We start from the raw sequence: 16,723 nt of genomic DNA on the forward strand, positions 1-16,723 counted from the left end.
AGCCCCTGATAAAATCAATCAGTTCTATATACTACAAAATGCACCGTTTAATCACAATAAAAACAAATATTGTAGGGAGACCCACACCTCTGGATTTAACAGCACTACATAATTTGGAGGCACTTTGCACATTTCTAACTATTATTGTCATCTATTTGTAAAGACAACAACAAAAATTCTAATTGGATTAAACCTCTCTCATAAGAAAAAAAAACTAAATTTATGCTTACCTGATAAATTGATTTCTTCTACGGTAAGACGAGTCCACGGATTCATTGTTTACTTGTGGGATATTATCCTTCCCTACAGGAAGTTGCAAAGAGCACCACAGCAGAGCTGTCTATATAGCTCCTCCCTTAGCTCCACCCCCCAGTCATTCGACCGAAGGTACAGGAAGAAAAAGGAGAAACTACAAGGTGCAGAGGTGACTGAGTTTAAATCAAAAAATACAATCTGTCTTAAAATGACAGGGCGGGCCGTGGACTTGTCTTACCATAGAAGAAATCAATTTATCAGGTAAGCATAAATTTAGTTTTCTTCTATAAAGGTAAGACGAGTCCACAGATTCATCCTTTACTTGTGGGATACAATACCAAAGCTACAGGACACGGATGAACGGGAGGGACAAGACAGATGGTTAAACAGAAGGCACCACTGCTTGAAGAACTTTTCTCCCAAAAATAGCCTCCGAAGAAGCAAAGGTATCAAATTTGTAACATTTGGAAAAGGTATGAAGTGAAGACCAAGTCACAGCCTTACAAATCTGTTCAACAGAAGCATCCTTTTTAAAAGCCCATGTGGAAGCCACCGCTCTAGTAGAGTGAGCTGTAATTCTTTCAGGAGGCTGCTGTCCAGCAGTCTCGTATGCCAAACGGATGATGCTTTTCTGCCAAAAGGCAAGAGAGGTAGCCGTAGCTTTTTGACCTCTACGTTTTCTAGAATAGACAACAAACAAAGAAGATGTTTGACGGAAATCTTTGGTAGCTTGCAAGTAAAACTTTAAAGCATGAACCACATCCAAGTTGTGCAATAGACGCTCCTTCTTAGAGGAAGGATTAGGACACAGAGAAGGAATGCATAGGTTCAAACGGAACCCCTTGAAGAACTTTAAGAACTAAATTCAAACTCCATGGCGGAGCAACAGGTTTAAACACAGGCTTGATTCTAACTAAAGCCTGACAGAACGACTGAACATCTGGAACATCTGCCAGACGTTTGTGCAGTAGAATTGATAAAGCAGATATCTGTCACTTTAAGGAACTAGCTGATAACCCCTACTCCAATCCTTCTTGGAGAAAGGACAAAATCCTAGGAATCCTGATCTTACTCCATGAGTAGCCTTTGGATTCGCACCAATAAAGATATTTACTCCATATCTTATGATAAATTTTCCTGGTGACAGGCTTTCGAGCCTGAATCAAGGTATCTATGACCGACTCAGAGAACCCCCGCTTGGATAAGATCAAGCGTTCAATTTCCAAGCAGTCAGTCGCAGAGAAACAAGATTTGGATGCTGGAACGGACCTTGAATCAGAAGGTCCTGTCTCAGGGGCAGAGGCCATGGTGGAAGAGATGACATGTCCACCAGGTCTGCATACCAAGTCCTGTGTGGCCACGCAGGTGCTATCAAAATCACTGAAGCTCTCTCCTGTTTGATTCTGGCAATCAAACGATGAAGGAGAGGAAATGGTGGAAACACATAAGCCAGGTTGAACGACCAGGGTACTGCTAGAGCATCTATCAGTACTGCCTGAGGATCCCTTGACCTGGACCCGTATCAAGGAAGTTTGGCATTCTGATGAGACGCCATCAGATCCAATTCTGGTGTGCCCCATTGCTGAATCAATTGTGCAAACACCTCCGGATGGAGTTCCCACTCCCCCGGATGAAAAGTCTGACGACTTAGAAAATCCGCTTCCCAGTTCTCAACTCCTGGGATATAGATTGCTGATAGATGGCAAGAGTGAGTCTCTGCCCATTGAATTATTTTGGTAACCTCTAGCATCGCTAGAGAACTCTTTGCCCCCCCCCCCATGATTGATATATGCTACAGTCGTGATATTGTCCGACTGGAATCTTAGGAATCTTGCCAACTGGGGCCACGCCTGAAGCGCGTTGAATATCGTTCTCAGTTCTAGAATATTTATCGGGAGGAGAACCTCCTCCTGAGTCCACAATCCCTGTGCTTTCAGGGAATTCCAGACTGCAACCCAGCCCAATAGGCTGGCGTCCGTCGTCACTATGACCCACGCTGGCCTGCGGAAACACATTCCCTTGGACAGATGATCATGTGACAACCACCAAAGAAGAGAATCTCTGGTCTCTTGGTCCAGATTTATTTGAGGAGATAAATCTGCAAAATCCCCATTCCACTGTTTGAGCATGCAAAGTTGCAGTGGTCTGAGATGCAAGCGAGCAAACAGAACTATGTCCATTGCCGCTACCATTAAGCCGATTACCTCCATACACTGAGCCACTGACGGCCGAGGAATGGAATGAAGAGCTCGGCAGATGGATAAAATCTTTGATTTCCTGACCTCCGTCAGAAAAATCTCCATGTCCACCGAATCTATCAGAGTTCCCAGGAATGGAACTCTTGTGAGAGGGATAAGTGAACTCTTTTGTACGTTCACCCTCCACCCGTGAGATCTTAGAGAAGCCAACACGATGTCCGTGTGAGACTTGGCTAGTTGGTAAGTTGACGCCTGGATTAAGATATAGTCCAGATAAGGCGCCACCGCTATGCCCTGCGGTCTTAGAACCGCCAGAAGGGACCCTAGCACCTTTGTGAAAATTCTGGGAGCCGTGGCCAACCCGAAGGGAAGAGCCACAAAGTGGTAATGCTTGTCCAGAAAGGTGAACCTGAGGAACTGGTGATGATCTTTGTGGATAGGAATGTGTAGATACGCATCCTTTAAGTCCACGGTGGTCATATATTGACCCTCCTGGATCATTGGTAAAATAGTCCGAATGGTCTCCATCTTGAAGGATGGGACTCTGAGGAATTTGTTTAGGATCTTGAGATCCAAAATTGGTCTGAAAGTTCCTTCTTTTTTGGGAACCACAGATTGGAGTAGAACCCTTGCCCCTGTTCTGTTTCCGGAACTGGGCAGATCACTCCCATGGAATATAGGTCTTCTACACAGCGTAAGAACGCCTCTCTTTTTGTTTGGTTTACAGACAATTGAGAAAGATGGAATCTCCCCCTTGGGGGAGAATCTTTGAAATCTAGAAGATACCCCTGGGTTACTATTTCTAAAGCCCAGGAGTCCTGAACGTCTCTTGCCCAAGCCTGAGCGAAGAGAGAAAGTCTGCCCCCTACTAGATCCGGTCCCGTCTTGGTGGCAGCAGCGGGCTTCTTGGCCTGTTTACCCTTGTTCCAAGTCTGGTTAGGTCTCCAGACTGACTTGGATTGAGCAAGATTCCCCTCTTGCTTTGCGGCAGGGAAGAGGAAAGGAACGAAAATTATTCTGTTTGGTCCTCATCTTATTCGTCTTGTCCTGAGGAAGGGCATGGCCTTTCCCTCCAGTGATGTCTGAAATGATCTCTTTCAGTTCAGGCCCGAATAGGGTCTTGTCTTACCCTTGAAAGGGATGGCTAAAAGCTTAGCTTTTGACGACACATCAGCAGACCAGGATTTAAGCCATAACGCTCTGCGTGCTAAAATGGCAAAACCTGAATTCTTTGCCGCTAATTTAGCCAATTGGAAAGCGGCATCTGTAATGAAAGAATTAGCTAGCTTAAGAGCCTTAATTCTATCCAGAATATCCTCTAATGGAGTCTCAACCTGAAGAGCCTCTTCCAGAGCCTCGAACCAAAAGAACGCTGCAGTAGTTACAGGAACAATGCACGCTATAGGTTGGAGAAGAAAACCTTGATGAACAAATATTTTCTTCAGGAGACCCTCTAATTTTTTATCCATAGGATCTTTGAAAGCACAACTGTCCTCAATAGGTATAGTTGTACGCTTAGTTGTACGTAGAAATAGCGCCCTCCACCTTAGGGACTGTCTGCCACGAGTCTCGCACAGCGTCTGATATGGGAAACCTCTTCTTAAAAGTAGGAGGGCGAGCGAACGGAATACCTGGTCTATCCCACTCCTTAGTAACAATTTTCGAAATCCTCTTAGGGACCGGAAAAACATCAGTGTAGCAGGAACCTCTAGGAATCTGTCCATTTTACACAATTTCTCTGGAACCACAATAGGGTCAAAATCATCCAGAGTCGCTAAAACCTCCCTGAGCAATAAGCGGAGGTGTTCTAGTTTAAATTTAAAAGCAGTCATATCTGAATCTGTCTGAGGGAACATATTTCCTAAGTCAGAAATCTCTCCCTCAGCCAGCAAATCCTTCACTTCAGAACATTGTGAGGGTACATCGGATATAGCTAATAAAGTGTCAGAGGGCTAAGCGTTTGTCCTCACACCAGACCTGCTGCGCTTCCCCTGCAGCTTAGATAAAACCTCTGTGAGGGTAGTATTCATAACTGCGGCCATATCTTGCAGGGTGAAAGAGTTAGACGCACTAGAAGTACTTGGCGTCGCTTGTGCGGGCGTTAACGGTTGTGACACTTTGGGAGAATTAGATGGCATAACCTGATTCTCTTCCGACTGAGAATCATCCTGTGACATACTTTTAGTAGATAAAATATGTTCTTTACAATATATTGACCTTTCAGTGCATGAGGGACACATTTTAAGTGGAGATTCCACAATGGCTTCTAAACATATTGAACATTGACTTTCCTCAATGTCAGACATGTTGAACAGGCTAGTAATGACTACAAACAAGCATGAAAACACTTTATTTAGTGAAAAAAATAATCTTAAAAAACTGTACTGCGCCTTTAAGAGAAAAAAAAAAGCATACACGTTATGCAAAACAGCCTAAACATGTACCACATTTGTCAAAATGTTGTATGTAGACACACTATAGGTAGTTAAGATTGCACCACAATTTTTTTTTAATTATTAACCCCTTAAATTCCAAACCGGATCTAAAATAGGCCCAGATCCGGAAAAAAACCCTCAGCACCTTGCCACAGCCCTGCTGTGGCCCTACCTGCCCTCAGGGATCGAAATTGTGGGGTAAACGCTTCAATTTGGCCCAAAACATACACCAGGGCCCTCAGGAGTTAGAGCTTGCTGCTTGCTGATAAACTAACTGCGCATCTGAGGCGCGAAAATAGGCCCCGCCCATCTCACTAGATGTCTCCTCAGCCTTAAAGAACCGCACCAGAGCGGTTATAACTAGCCATGTGGGTCCTAAGACCCGAAAGTTAAGCCATGTGTGCCCTAATAAAGATGCCCAAAACGTTTATTGCCCACAAAAACGTTAAAGCACTCCCATCCAAAAAAGTTTGCTCACAAACATTTGCCATTCAGTGTCAACCATATAGTAATTGGCCCCATATGCAAGATAAGTAATGTCCTTCTTTTAGCTCTAGGATTACTGCTTACCCTTACCCTCCTGGGTATAATGTCAGCCTTTCTGAAATACACAGTCTCTCCAGAAATAATAAAAATATGACTGAACATACCTCATTGCTGCATAGCATGAAACCGTTCCTCACACTGAAGTTTCCTGTACTCCTCAGCCTCTGTGGGAACAGTAATGGAACTTAGTTACAAATGCTAAGATCATCATCCTCCAGGCAGCAGTCTTCATCCATCTGCTGTCTGAGAGTAAATAGTACAAACTGGTACCATTTAAAATAAACTCTTGATTGAAGAAATAAAAAACTAATATTTTATCACCTCTTTCACTTTACCCTTCCTAGTACTTAGAGTAGGCAAAGAGAATGACTGGGGGGTGGAGCTAAGGGAGGAGCTATATAGACAGCTCTGCTGTGGTGCTCTTTGCCACTTCCTGTAGGAAAGGATAATATCCCACAAGTAAAGGATGAATCCGTGGACTCGTCTTACCTTTATAGAAGAAACATTTGTTTTGTCTAACAACAAAAATTATGCTTACCTGATAATTTCCTTTTCTTCTGATGGAAAGAGTCCACAGCAGCATTCATTACTTTTGGGAAAACAATACCCAAGCTATAGAGGACACTGAATGCCAAGACGGCAGGGTACAATAGACGGCCCATACTGAGGGCACCAGGCCTGATCCTCTACCCAATAAAAAACCTTGATTCGTCCGAAGCCGAGAAACTTTTAAGAGGAAAAACCCCAATGATACTGACTCTACTGAGCCAACAGTCCTCCAGGAGACACTGTCGCCCAACAGACGGTCCCCACCGCTCACCCTCCACAAATGAAGGGGACACCAGCCGAAACCCCAAGGGGACAAGGCAAAGGAGAACCGAGGAAACCGAAAGGTCCCCTAATACAAAAAAGAACACCTCCAAGAGTGAGCCCAGCTCATAGAGACCCAAAGGGGCCCAAACAGGAAAAGGAGGCCACAGCTATACCAAGCGAAACCCGGGATAAGACCGGGCACAGAGACAGACGTCTCTCCAACATCCTGCAAGCACGGAATGCAACTGAAGAGGCAAAGTCCTCCCAGTCTGGAGCAAGAAAGGAAAAGAATACACTTGGAAGCACTCACAGGTCACTTATTGAGTCATTTTAATATCGAGAGATCAAAAAAATGAAATCCAATCTTGGATTTCATTTTTTTGATCTCTCGATATTAAAATGACTCAATAAGTGACCTGTGAGTGCTTCCAAGTGTATTCTTTTCCTTTCTTGCTCCAGACTGGGAGGACTTTGCCTCTTCAGTTGCATTCCGTGCTTGCAGGATGTTGGAGAGACGTCTGTCTCTGTGCCCGGTCTTATCCCGGGTTTCGCTTGGTATAGCTGTGGCCTCCTTTTCCTGTTTGGGCCCCTTTGGGTCTCTATGAGCTGGGCTCACTCTTGGAGGTGTTCTTTTTTGTATTAGGGGACCTTTCGGTTTCCTCGGTTCTCCTTTGCCTTGTCCCCTTGGGGGTTTCGGCTGGTGTCCCCTCATTTGTGGAGGGTGAGCGGTGGGGGACCGTCTGTTGGGCGACAGTGTCTCCTGGAGGACTGTTGGCTCAGTAGAGTCAGTATCATTGGGGTTTTTCCTCTTAAAAGTTTCTCGGCTTCGGACGAATCAAGGTTTTTTATTGGGTAGAGGATCAGGCCTGGTGCCCTCAGTATGGGCCGTCTATTGTACCCTGCCGTCTTGGCATTCAGTGTCCTCTATAGCTTGGGTATTGTTTTCCCAAAAGTAATGAATGCTGCTGTGGACTCTTTCCATCAGAAGAAAAGGAAATTATCAGGTAAGCATAATTTTTGTTGTTAGACAAAACAAATGTTTCTTCTATAAAGGTAAGACGAGTCCACGGATTCATCCTTTACTTGTGGGATATTATCCTTTCCTACAGGAAGTGGCAAAGAGCACCACAGCAGAGCTGTCTATATAGCTCCTCCCTTAGCTCCACCCCCAGTCATTCTCTTTGCCTACTCTAAGTACTAGGAAGGGTAAAGTGAAAGAGGTGATAAAATATTAGTTTTTTATTTCTTCAATCAAGAGTTTATTTTAAATGGTACCAGTTTGTACTATTTACTCTCAGACAGCAGATGGATGAAGACTGCTGCCTGGAGGATGATGATCTTAGCATTTGTAACTAAGTTCCATTACTGTTCCCACAGAGGCTGAGGAGTACAGGAAACTTCAGTGTGAGGAACGGTTTCATGCTATGCAGCAATGAGGTATGTTCAGTCATATTTTTATTATTTCTGGAGAGACTGTGTATTTCAGAAAGGCTGACATTATACCCAGGAGGGTAAGGGTAAGCAGTAATCCTAGAGCTAAAAGAAGGACATTACTTATCTTGCATATGGGGCCAATTACTATATGGTTGACACTGAATGGCAAATGTTTGTGAGCAAACTTTTTTGGATGGGAGTGCTTTAACGTTTTTGTGGGCAATAAACGTTTTGGGCATCTTTATTAGGGCACACATGGCTTAACTTTCGGGTCTTAGGACCCACATGGCTAGTTATAACCGCTCTGGTGCGGTTCTTTAAGGCTGAGGAGACATCTAGTGAGATGGGCGGGGCCTATTTTCGCGCCTCAGATGCGCAGTTAGTTTATCAGCAAGCAGCAAGCTCTAACTCCTGAGGGCCCTGGTGTATGTTTTGGGCCAAATTGAAGCGTTTACCCCACAATTTCGATCCCTGAGGGCAGGTAGGGCCACAGCAGGGCTGTGGCAAGGTGCTGAGGGTTTTTTTCCGGATCTGGGCCTATTTTAGATCCGGTTTGGAATTTAAGGGGTTAATAATTAAAAAAAAATTGTGGTGCAATCTTAACTACCTATAGTGTGTCTACATACAACATTTTGACAAATGTGGTACATGTTTAGGCTGTTTTGCATAACGTGTATGCTTTTTTTTTTCTCTTAAAGGCGCAGTACAGTTTTTTAAGATTATTTTTTTCACTAAATAAAGTGTTTTCATGCTTGTTTGTAGTCATTACTAGCCTGTTCAACATGTCTGACATTGAGGAAAGTCAATGTTCAATATGTTTAGAAGCCATTGTGGAATCTCCACTTAAAATGTGTCCCTCATGCACTGAAAGGTCAATATATTGTAAAGAACATATTTTATCTACTAAAAGTATGTCACAGGATGATTCTCAGTCGGAAGAGAATCAGGTTATGCCATCTAATTCTCCCAAAGTGTCACAACCGTTAACGCCCGCACAAGCGACGCCAAGTACTTCTAGTGCGTCTAACTCTTTCACCCTGCAAGATATGGCCGCAGTTATGAATACTACCCTCACAGAGGTTTTATCTAAGCTGCAGGGGAAGCGCAGCAGGTCTGGTGTGAGGACAAACGCTTAGCCCTCTGACACTTTATTAGCTATATCCGATGTACCCTCACAATGTTCTGAAGTGAAGGATTTGCTGGCTGAGGGAGAGATTTCTGACTTAGGAAATATGTTCCCTCAGACAGATTCAGATATGACTGCTTTTAAATTTAAACTAGAACACCTCCGCTTATTGCTCAGGGAGGTTTTAGCGACTCTGGATGATTTTGACCCTATTGTGGTTCCAGAGAAATTGTGTAAAATGGACAGATTCCTAGAGGTTCCTGCCTACACTGATGTTTTTCCGGTCCCTAAGAGGATTTCGAAAATTGTTACTAAGGAGTGGGATAGACCAGGTATTCCGTTCGCTCGCCCTCCTACTTTTAAGAAGAGGTTTCCCATATCAGACGCTGTGCGAGACTCGTGGCAGACAGTCCCTAAGGTGGAGGGCGCTATTTCTACGTACAACTAAGCGTACAACTATACCTATTGAGGACAGTTGTGCTTTCAAAGATCCTATGGATAAAAAATTAGAGGGTCTCCTGAAGAAAATATTTGTTCATCAAGGTTTTCTTCTCCAACCTATAGCGTGCATTGTTCCTGTAACTACTGCAGCGTTCTTTTGGTTCGAGGCTCTGGAAGAGGCTCTTCAGGTTGAGACTCCATTAGAGGATATTCTGGATAGAATTAAGGCTCTTAAGCTAGCTAATTCTTTCATTACAGATGCCGCTTTCCAATTGGCTAAATTAGCGGCAAAGAATTCAGGTTTTGCCATTTTAGCACGCAGAGCGTTATGGCTTAAATCCTGGTCTGCTGATGTGTCGTCAAAAGCTAAGCTTTTAGCCATCCCTTTCAAGGGTAAGACAAGACCCTATTCGGGCCTGAACTGAAAGAGATCATTTCAGACATCACTGGAGGGAAAGGCCATGCCCTTCCTCAGGACAAGACGAATAAGATGAGGACCAAACAGAATAATTTTCGTTCCTTTCCTCTTCCCCTGCCGCAAAGCAAGAGGGGAATCTTGCTCAATCCAAGTCAGTCTGGAGACCTAACCAGACTTGGAACAAGGGTAAACAGGCCAAGAAGCCCGCTGCTGCCACCAAGACGGGACCGGATCTAGTAGGGGGCAGACTTTCTCTCTTCGCTCAGGCTTGGGCAAGAGACGTTCAGGACTCCTGGGCTTTAGAAATAGTAACCCAGGGGTATCTTCTAGATTTCAAAGATTCTCCCCCAAGGGGGAGATTCCATCTTTCTCAATTGTCTGTAAACCAAACAAAAAGAGAGGCGTTCTTACGCTGTGTAGAAGACCTATATTCCATGGGAGTGATCTGCCCAGTTCCGGAAACAGAACAGGGGCAAGGGTTCTACTCCAATCTGTGGTTCCCAAAAAAGAAGGAACTTTCAGACCAATTTTGGATCTCAAGATCCTAAACAAATTCCTCAGAGTCCCATCCTTCAAGATGGAGACCATTCGGACTATTTTACCAATGATCCAGGAGGGTCAATATATGACCACCGTGGACTTAAAGGATGCGTATCTACACATTCCTATCCACAAAGATCATCACCAGTTCCTCAGGTTCACCTTTCTGGACAAGCATTACCACTTTGTGGCTCTTCCCTTCGGGTTGGCCACGGCTCCCAGAATTTTCACAAAGGTGCTAGGGTCCCTTCTGGCGGTTCTAAGACCGCAGGGCATAGCGGTGGCGCCTTATCTGGACTATATCTTAATCCAGGCGTCAACTTACCAACTAGCCAAGTCTCACACGGACATCGTGTTGGCTTCTCTAAGATCTCACGGGTGGAGGGTGAACGTACAAAAGAGTTCACTTATCCCTCTCACAAGAGTTCCATTCCTGGGAACTCTGATAGATTCGGTGGACATGGAGATTTTTCTGACGGAGGTCAGGAAATCAAAGATTTTATCCATCTGCCGAGCTCTTCATTCCATTCCTCGGCCGTCAGTGGCTCAGTGTATGGAGGTAATCGGCTTAATGGTAGCGGCAATGGACATAGTTCTGTTTGCTCGCTTGCATCTCAGACCACTGCAACTTTGCATGCTCAAACAGTGGAATGGGGATTTTGCAGATTTATCTCCTCAAATAAATCTGGACCAAGAGACCAGAGATTCTCTTCTTTGGTGGTTGTCACATGATCATCTGTCCAAGGGAATGTGTTTCCGCAGGCCAGCGTGGGTCATAGTGACGACGGACGCCAGCCTATTGGGCTGGGTTGCAGTCTGGAATTCCCTGAAAGCACAGGGATTGTGGACTCAGGAGGAGGTTCTCCTCCCGATAAATATTCTAGAACTGAGAACGATATTCAACGCGCTTCAGGCGTGGCCCAGTTGGCAAGATTCCTAAGATTCCAGTCGGACAATATCACGACTGTAGCATATATCAATCATCAGGGGGGGGGGGCAAAGAGTTCTCTAGCGATGCTAGAGGTTACCAAAATAATTCAATGGGCAGAGACTCACTCTTGCCATCTATCAGCAATCTATATCCCAGGAGTTGAGAACTGGGAAGCGGATTTTCTAAGTCGTCAGACTTTTCATCCGGGGGAGTGGGAACTCCATCCGGAGGTGTTTGCACAATTGATTCAGCAATGGGGCACACCAGAATTGGATCTGATGGCGTCTCATCAGAATGCCAAACTTCCTTGATACGGGTCCAGGTCAAGGGATCCTCAGGCAGTACTGATAGATGCTCTAGCAGTACCCTGGTCGTTCAACCTGGCTTATGTGTTTCCACCATTTCCTCTCCTTCATCGTTTGATTGCCAGAATCAAACAGGAGAGAGCTTCAGTGATTTTGATAGCACCTGCGTGGCCACACAGGACTTGGTATGCAGACCTGGTGGACATGTCATCTCTTCCACCATGGCCTCTGCCCCTGAGACAGGACCTTCTGATTCAAGGTCCGTTCCAGCATCCAAATCTTGTTTCTCTGCGACTGACTGCTTGGAAATTGAACGCTTGATCTTATCCAAGCGGGGGTTCTCTGAGTCGGTCATAGATACCTTGATTCAGGCTCGAAAGCCTGTCACCAGGAAAATTTATCATAAGATATGGAGTAAATATCTTTATTGGTGCGAATCCAAAGGCTACTCATGGAGTAAGATCAGGATTCCTAGGATTTTGTCCTTTCTCCAAGAAGGATTGGAGTAGGGGTTATCAGCTAGTTCCTTAAAGTGACAGATATCTGCTTTATCAATTCTACTGCACAAACGTCTGGCAGATGTTCCAGATGTTCAGTCGTTCTGTCAGGCTTTAGTTAGAATCAAGCCTGTGTTTAAACCTGTTGCTCCGCCATGGAGTTTGAATTTAGTTCTTAAAGTTCTTCAAGGGGTTCCGTTTGAACCTATGCATTCCTTCTCTGTGTCCTAATCCTTCCTCTAAGAAGGAGCGTCTATTGCACAACTTGGATGTGGTTCATGCTTTAAAGTTTTACTTGCAAGCTACCAAAGATTTCCGTCAAACATCTTCTTTGTTTGTTGTCTATTCTAGAAAACGTAGAGGTCAAAAAGCTACGGCTACCTCTCTTGCCTTTTGGCAGAAAAGCATCATCCGTTTGGCATACGAGACTGCTGGACAGCAGCCTCCTGAAAGAATTACAGCTCACTCTACTAGAGCGGTGGCTTCCACATGGGCTTTTAAAAAGGATGCTTCTGTTGAACAGATTTGTAAGGCTGTGACTTGGTCTTCACTTCATACCTTTTCCAAATGTTACAAATTTGATACCTTTGCTTCTTCGGAGGCTATTTTTGGGAGAAAAGTTCTTCAAGCAGTGGTGCCTTCTGTTTAACCATCTGTCTTGTCCCTCCCGTTCATCCGTGTCCTGTAGCTTTGGTATTGTATCCCACAAGTAAAGGATGAATCTGTGGACTCGTCTTACCTTTATAGAAGAAAACTAAATTTATGCTTACCTGATAAATTGATTTCTTCTATGGTAAGACAAGTCCACGGCCCGCCCTGTCATTTTAAGACAGATTGTATTTTTTGATTTAAACTCAGTCACCTCTGCACCTTGTAGTTTCTCCTTTTTCTTCCTGTACCTTCGGTCGAATGACTGGGGGGTGGAGCTAAGGGAGGAGCTATATAGACAGCTCTGCTGTGGTGCTCTTTGCAACTTCCTGTAGGGAAGGATAATATCCCACAAGTAAACAATGAATCCGTGGACTCGTCTTACCGTAGAAGAAATCAATTTATCAGGTAAGCATAAATTTAGTTTTTTTTTTCTTATGAGAGAGGTTTAATCCAATTAGAATTTTTGTTGTTGTCTTTACAAATAGATGACAATAATAGTTAGAAATGTGCAAAGTGCCTCCAAATTATGTAGTGCTGTTAAATCCAGAGGTGTGGGTCTCCCTACAATATTTGTTTTTATTGTGATTAAACGGTGCATTTTGTAGTATATAGAACTGATTGATTTTATCAGGGGCTATAGTAGTGTGGCAATATGCTGCTGCTATTATATGGAGGTATGTAACTAACTTAATTACACTGCCCATAAATACTTAGAGGAATTTAAATCCCTGGGGAGGAGGGACTGGGTATAATAAGCAAAGAAACCGATAATACGGGTCTGGAAAAAGCAAATGTCTATGAGAGTCAAGTATTACCCCAGTACAATGGATTTCATAATTAGCGAGATTGCTTGGGAATGACACTGTGCTATAAGGGGGGACCACTAATCATTTTTAGGGTGAAATATAAATATTGGTTTCATCCATGAAAACACCGTATTAAATTGCATAATAGGTTTTCTTAGAGAAAATATATATACAGAGAAGCGCAGAGAGCTCCAAGCCTTTAGTTACCACAAGAGTAGTGATATAGGGAGAATAGCGTCCATCAGAAAGGATTACTGTAAAGCAAGGTTTTGCTATGATACCACACACATTCGCAACCCTATTTATATGTTTGGTCTGAACATTTCTGAAGTAATATACAAGATAGGTGCAGATTTTGGCAAAGTGCCTAAAATGTGTGTGTACTTTAATCCTGGTTGTAGTCAAACGTGAAAGTGTTGTAAAAGATAACACACACACTCTCATTCAACACACATACACCACACATACTGTCATACAACACACACTGTCATACAACACACACACTCTCACACAACACACACATACACACCGCACACACTCTGATACAACACACACACACTCTAATACAACACACACATACACACCGCACACACTTGCATAATACACACATATACACACCGCACACACTCTGATACAACACACACACTCTCATACAACACACATACACACCGCACACACTTGCATATTACACACATATACACACCACACACATACACACCGCACACACTTTCATACTACACACATATACACACCGCACACACTGATACAACACACACACATACTCACCGCACACACTCTAATACAATACACACTGCACACACTCTCATACAGCACACACACTGTCCTGTAACACACACACTATCTCTACAACACACACATACACAACACACACATACACAACGCACACACTCTCATAGCGCACACACTCTGATACAATACACACCACACACACTCTTCTACAACACACTAATACACCGCACACACTCTGATACAATACACACCGCACACACTCTCATACAACACACATACACACTGCACACACTCTAATACAACGCACACATACACACCGCACACACTCTCGTACAACACACCGCACACACTCTCGTACAACACACCGCACACACTCTCGTACACCACACCGCACACACACTCGTACAACACACCGCACACACACACTCATACCGCACACACTTTGATACAATACACACCGCACACACTTTCATACAACACACTGCACACACTCTTATACAACACACACATACACACCGCACACACACTCATACCGCACACACTCTGATACAACACACACCACACACACACTCTCCTACAACACACACACACCACACACTCTGACACTACACACACATACACACCACACACACTCTCATACAACACATACACTCTCATACAACACACACACACACACTCATACAACACACACACCACACACACTCTCCTACAACACACACACCGCATACACTCTCATACAAAACACACACTCTCATACAACACACACTCTCATACAACACACACACACCGCACACACTCTCATACAACACACACACTCATACAACACACACTCTTACAACACACACTCTTACAACACACACTCTTACAACACACACTCTCTTACAACACACACTCTCATACAACACACACACACTCTCATACAACACACACACACTCTCATACAACACACACACCCCACACACACTGTCATACAACACACACACACTCTCATACAACACACACACCCCACACACACTGTCATACAACACACACATACACACCACACACACTGTCATACAACACACATACACACCACACCACTGTCATACAACACACACATACACACCACACACACTCTCTCATACAACACACACATACACACCACACACGTTGCGAACCAGTAATGGGTCCCAACCTGTGGTTTGAAGAACCCTGCTGTAAAGCAAGCAGTAGAACTTTGTACCAAGAGAGCTCAGTTTTACAAAAACTGTATGGGCTAAAGATTGCTATTATTATTTATTTTATGAGTTGATAAATTATAATCATGTGTGGTGAGACAATGTTTTTAGACTTTTTTTTTTTTTTTGCTGATATCCCTCTGTATAAAAAACCTATTTAAAAGGAAGTAACAGAATACAAATCCGTTCTCATTTCATAGTCCTATGCGATTAATATTGATATTTTATTTTTACTTCCTTCTTGTAGGTTTTAATCCATCATGGAATGAAACATTTGTGTTTGACATTGATGTACCAGCCCTGGCAATGGTCCGGTTCCTGGTGGAAGACTACGATGCATCTTCATGGAATGATTTTGTTGGACAATACACAGTACCGCTGACAAGTTTACAGCTGGGTAAAACTGCACCTTTTTACCTTAAACGTTTTCTTGAAGCTAACATTTTCTATACTTTATTGTGTTCCCAGTGGTCCATTGTACATGCTGGATTGTATTCAATTGTTAGCCGACGTGTCCTTAATCTTTATTTTTATTTTGAAATAGTTTTTGCCTGTACCTTCACTGTAGAAAAGCTATGAAACAGGAGCCAATAGCACTGATTAATCTCCCCAGTTGGGGTAGGAGAGAGACAGATATTTTTATATCTAAAATAGCTGGTTGTGCACAGCCATAATTAGCAATACTTAACTATGTTTAGACATAGACAACATTAGCAGGTCTGCTTTACCTGCAGGCTTAGCCCATTTGGGTGGACATATCCTTGACAACAACAAGTGATGGTGTTATAAGCAAAACCAGCAATCTAAAATATCAAAGCCCATCGTCCTGCATAACGTGCATACATCACAGCTGCAGAAAGCTCCAAAGTCTGCTCTTCCTGAGTTGCAGGCATCTTTCTGCATATGGAAACGGAGTAGAATCTGTGCTCCGGTTCCATATGAAGGCAGATGCCAGATTGTTACAGACAGTGACACTGTGTGTGTCACTGTCTGTAACAATCAACTCCTGGGGCCGGTGTGAGGTGTGGAAGGGAAGGCATGTGGGTGGCCTTGCGGCGGAGAAAGTGGGAGAGGCCCTACCTACAGAAAATAAAATTGAAGGGAGAGGAGGGATGGGGAACTACACTACAGAAAAGTGGAGGAATAGGTGTGGGGGTGCCCTTACTAATGATCGCCAGAGTGGGTGGTTTGGGGACCACTAAACTACAGAAAATGTTTTTAAAAAAATCTAATAAATTAAAAAAATATTTATTTATATATTTGGTACTGGTAGACAGCTGCCAGTACCATAAATGGCTACCATTAGTTGGAGGTTGAGGAGCTATTTGGGTCGAACAGGGAGGTGGGAGGGTTGTGGAGG

The sequence above is a fragment of the Bombina bombina genome, chromosome 5 (genome assembly GCF_027579735.1).
Source record: "Bombina bombina isolate aBomBom1 chromosome 5, aBomBom1.pri, whole genome shotgun sequence".
Lineage (NCBI taxonomy): Eukaryota > Metazoa > Chordata > Amphibia > Anura > Bombinatoridae > Bombina > Bombina bombina.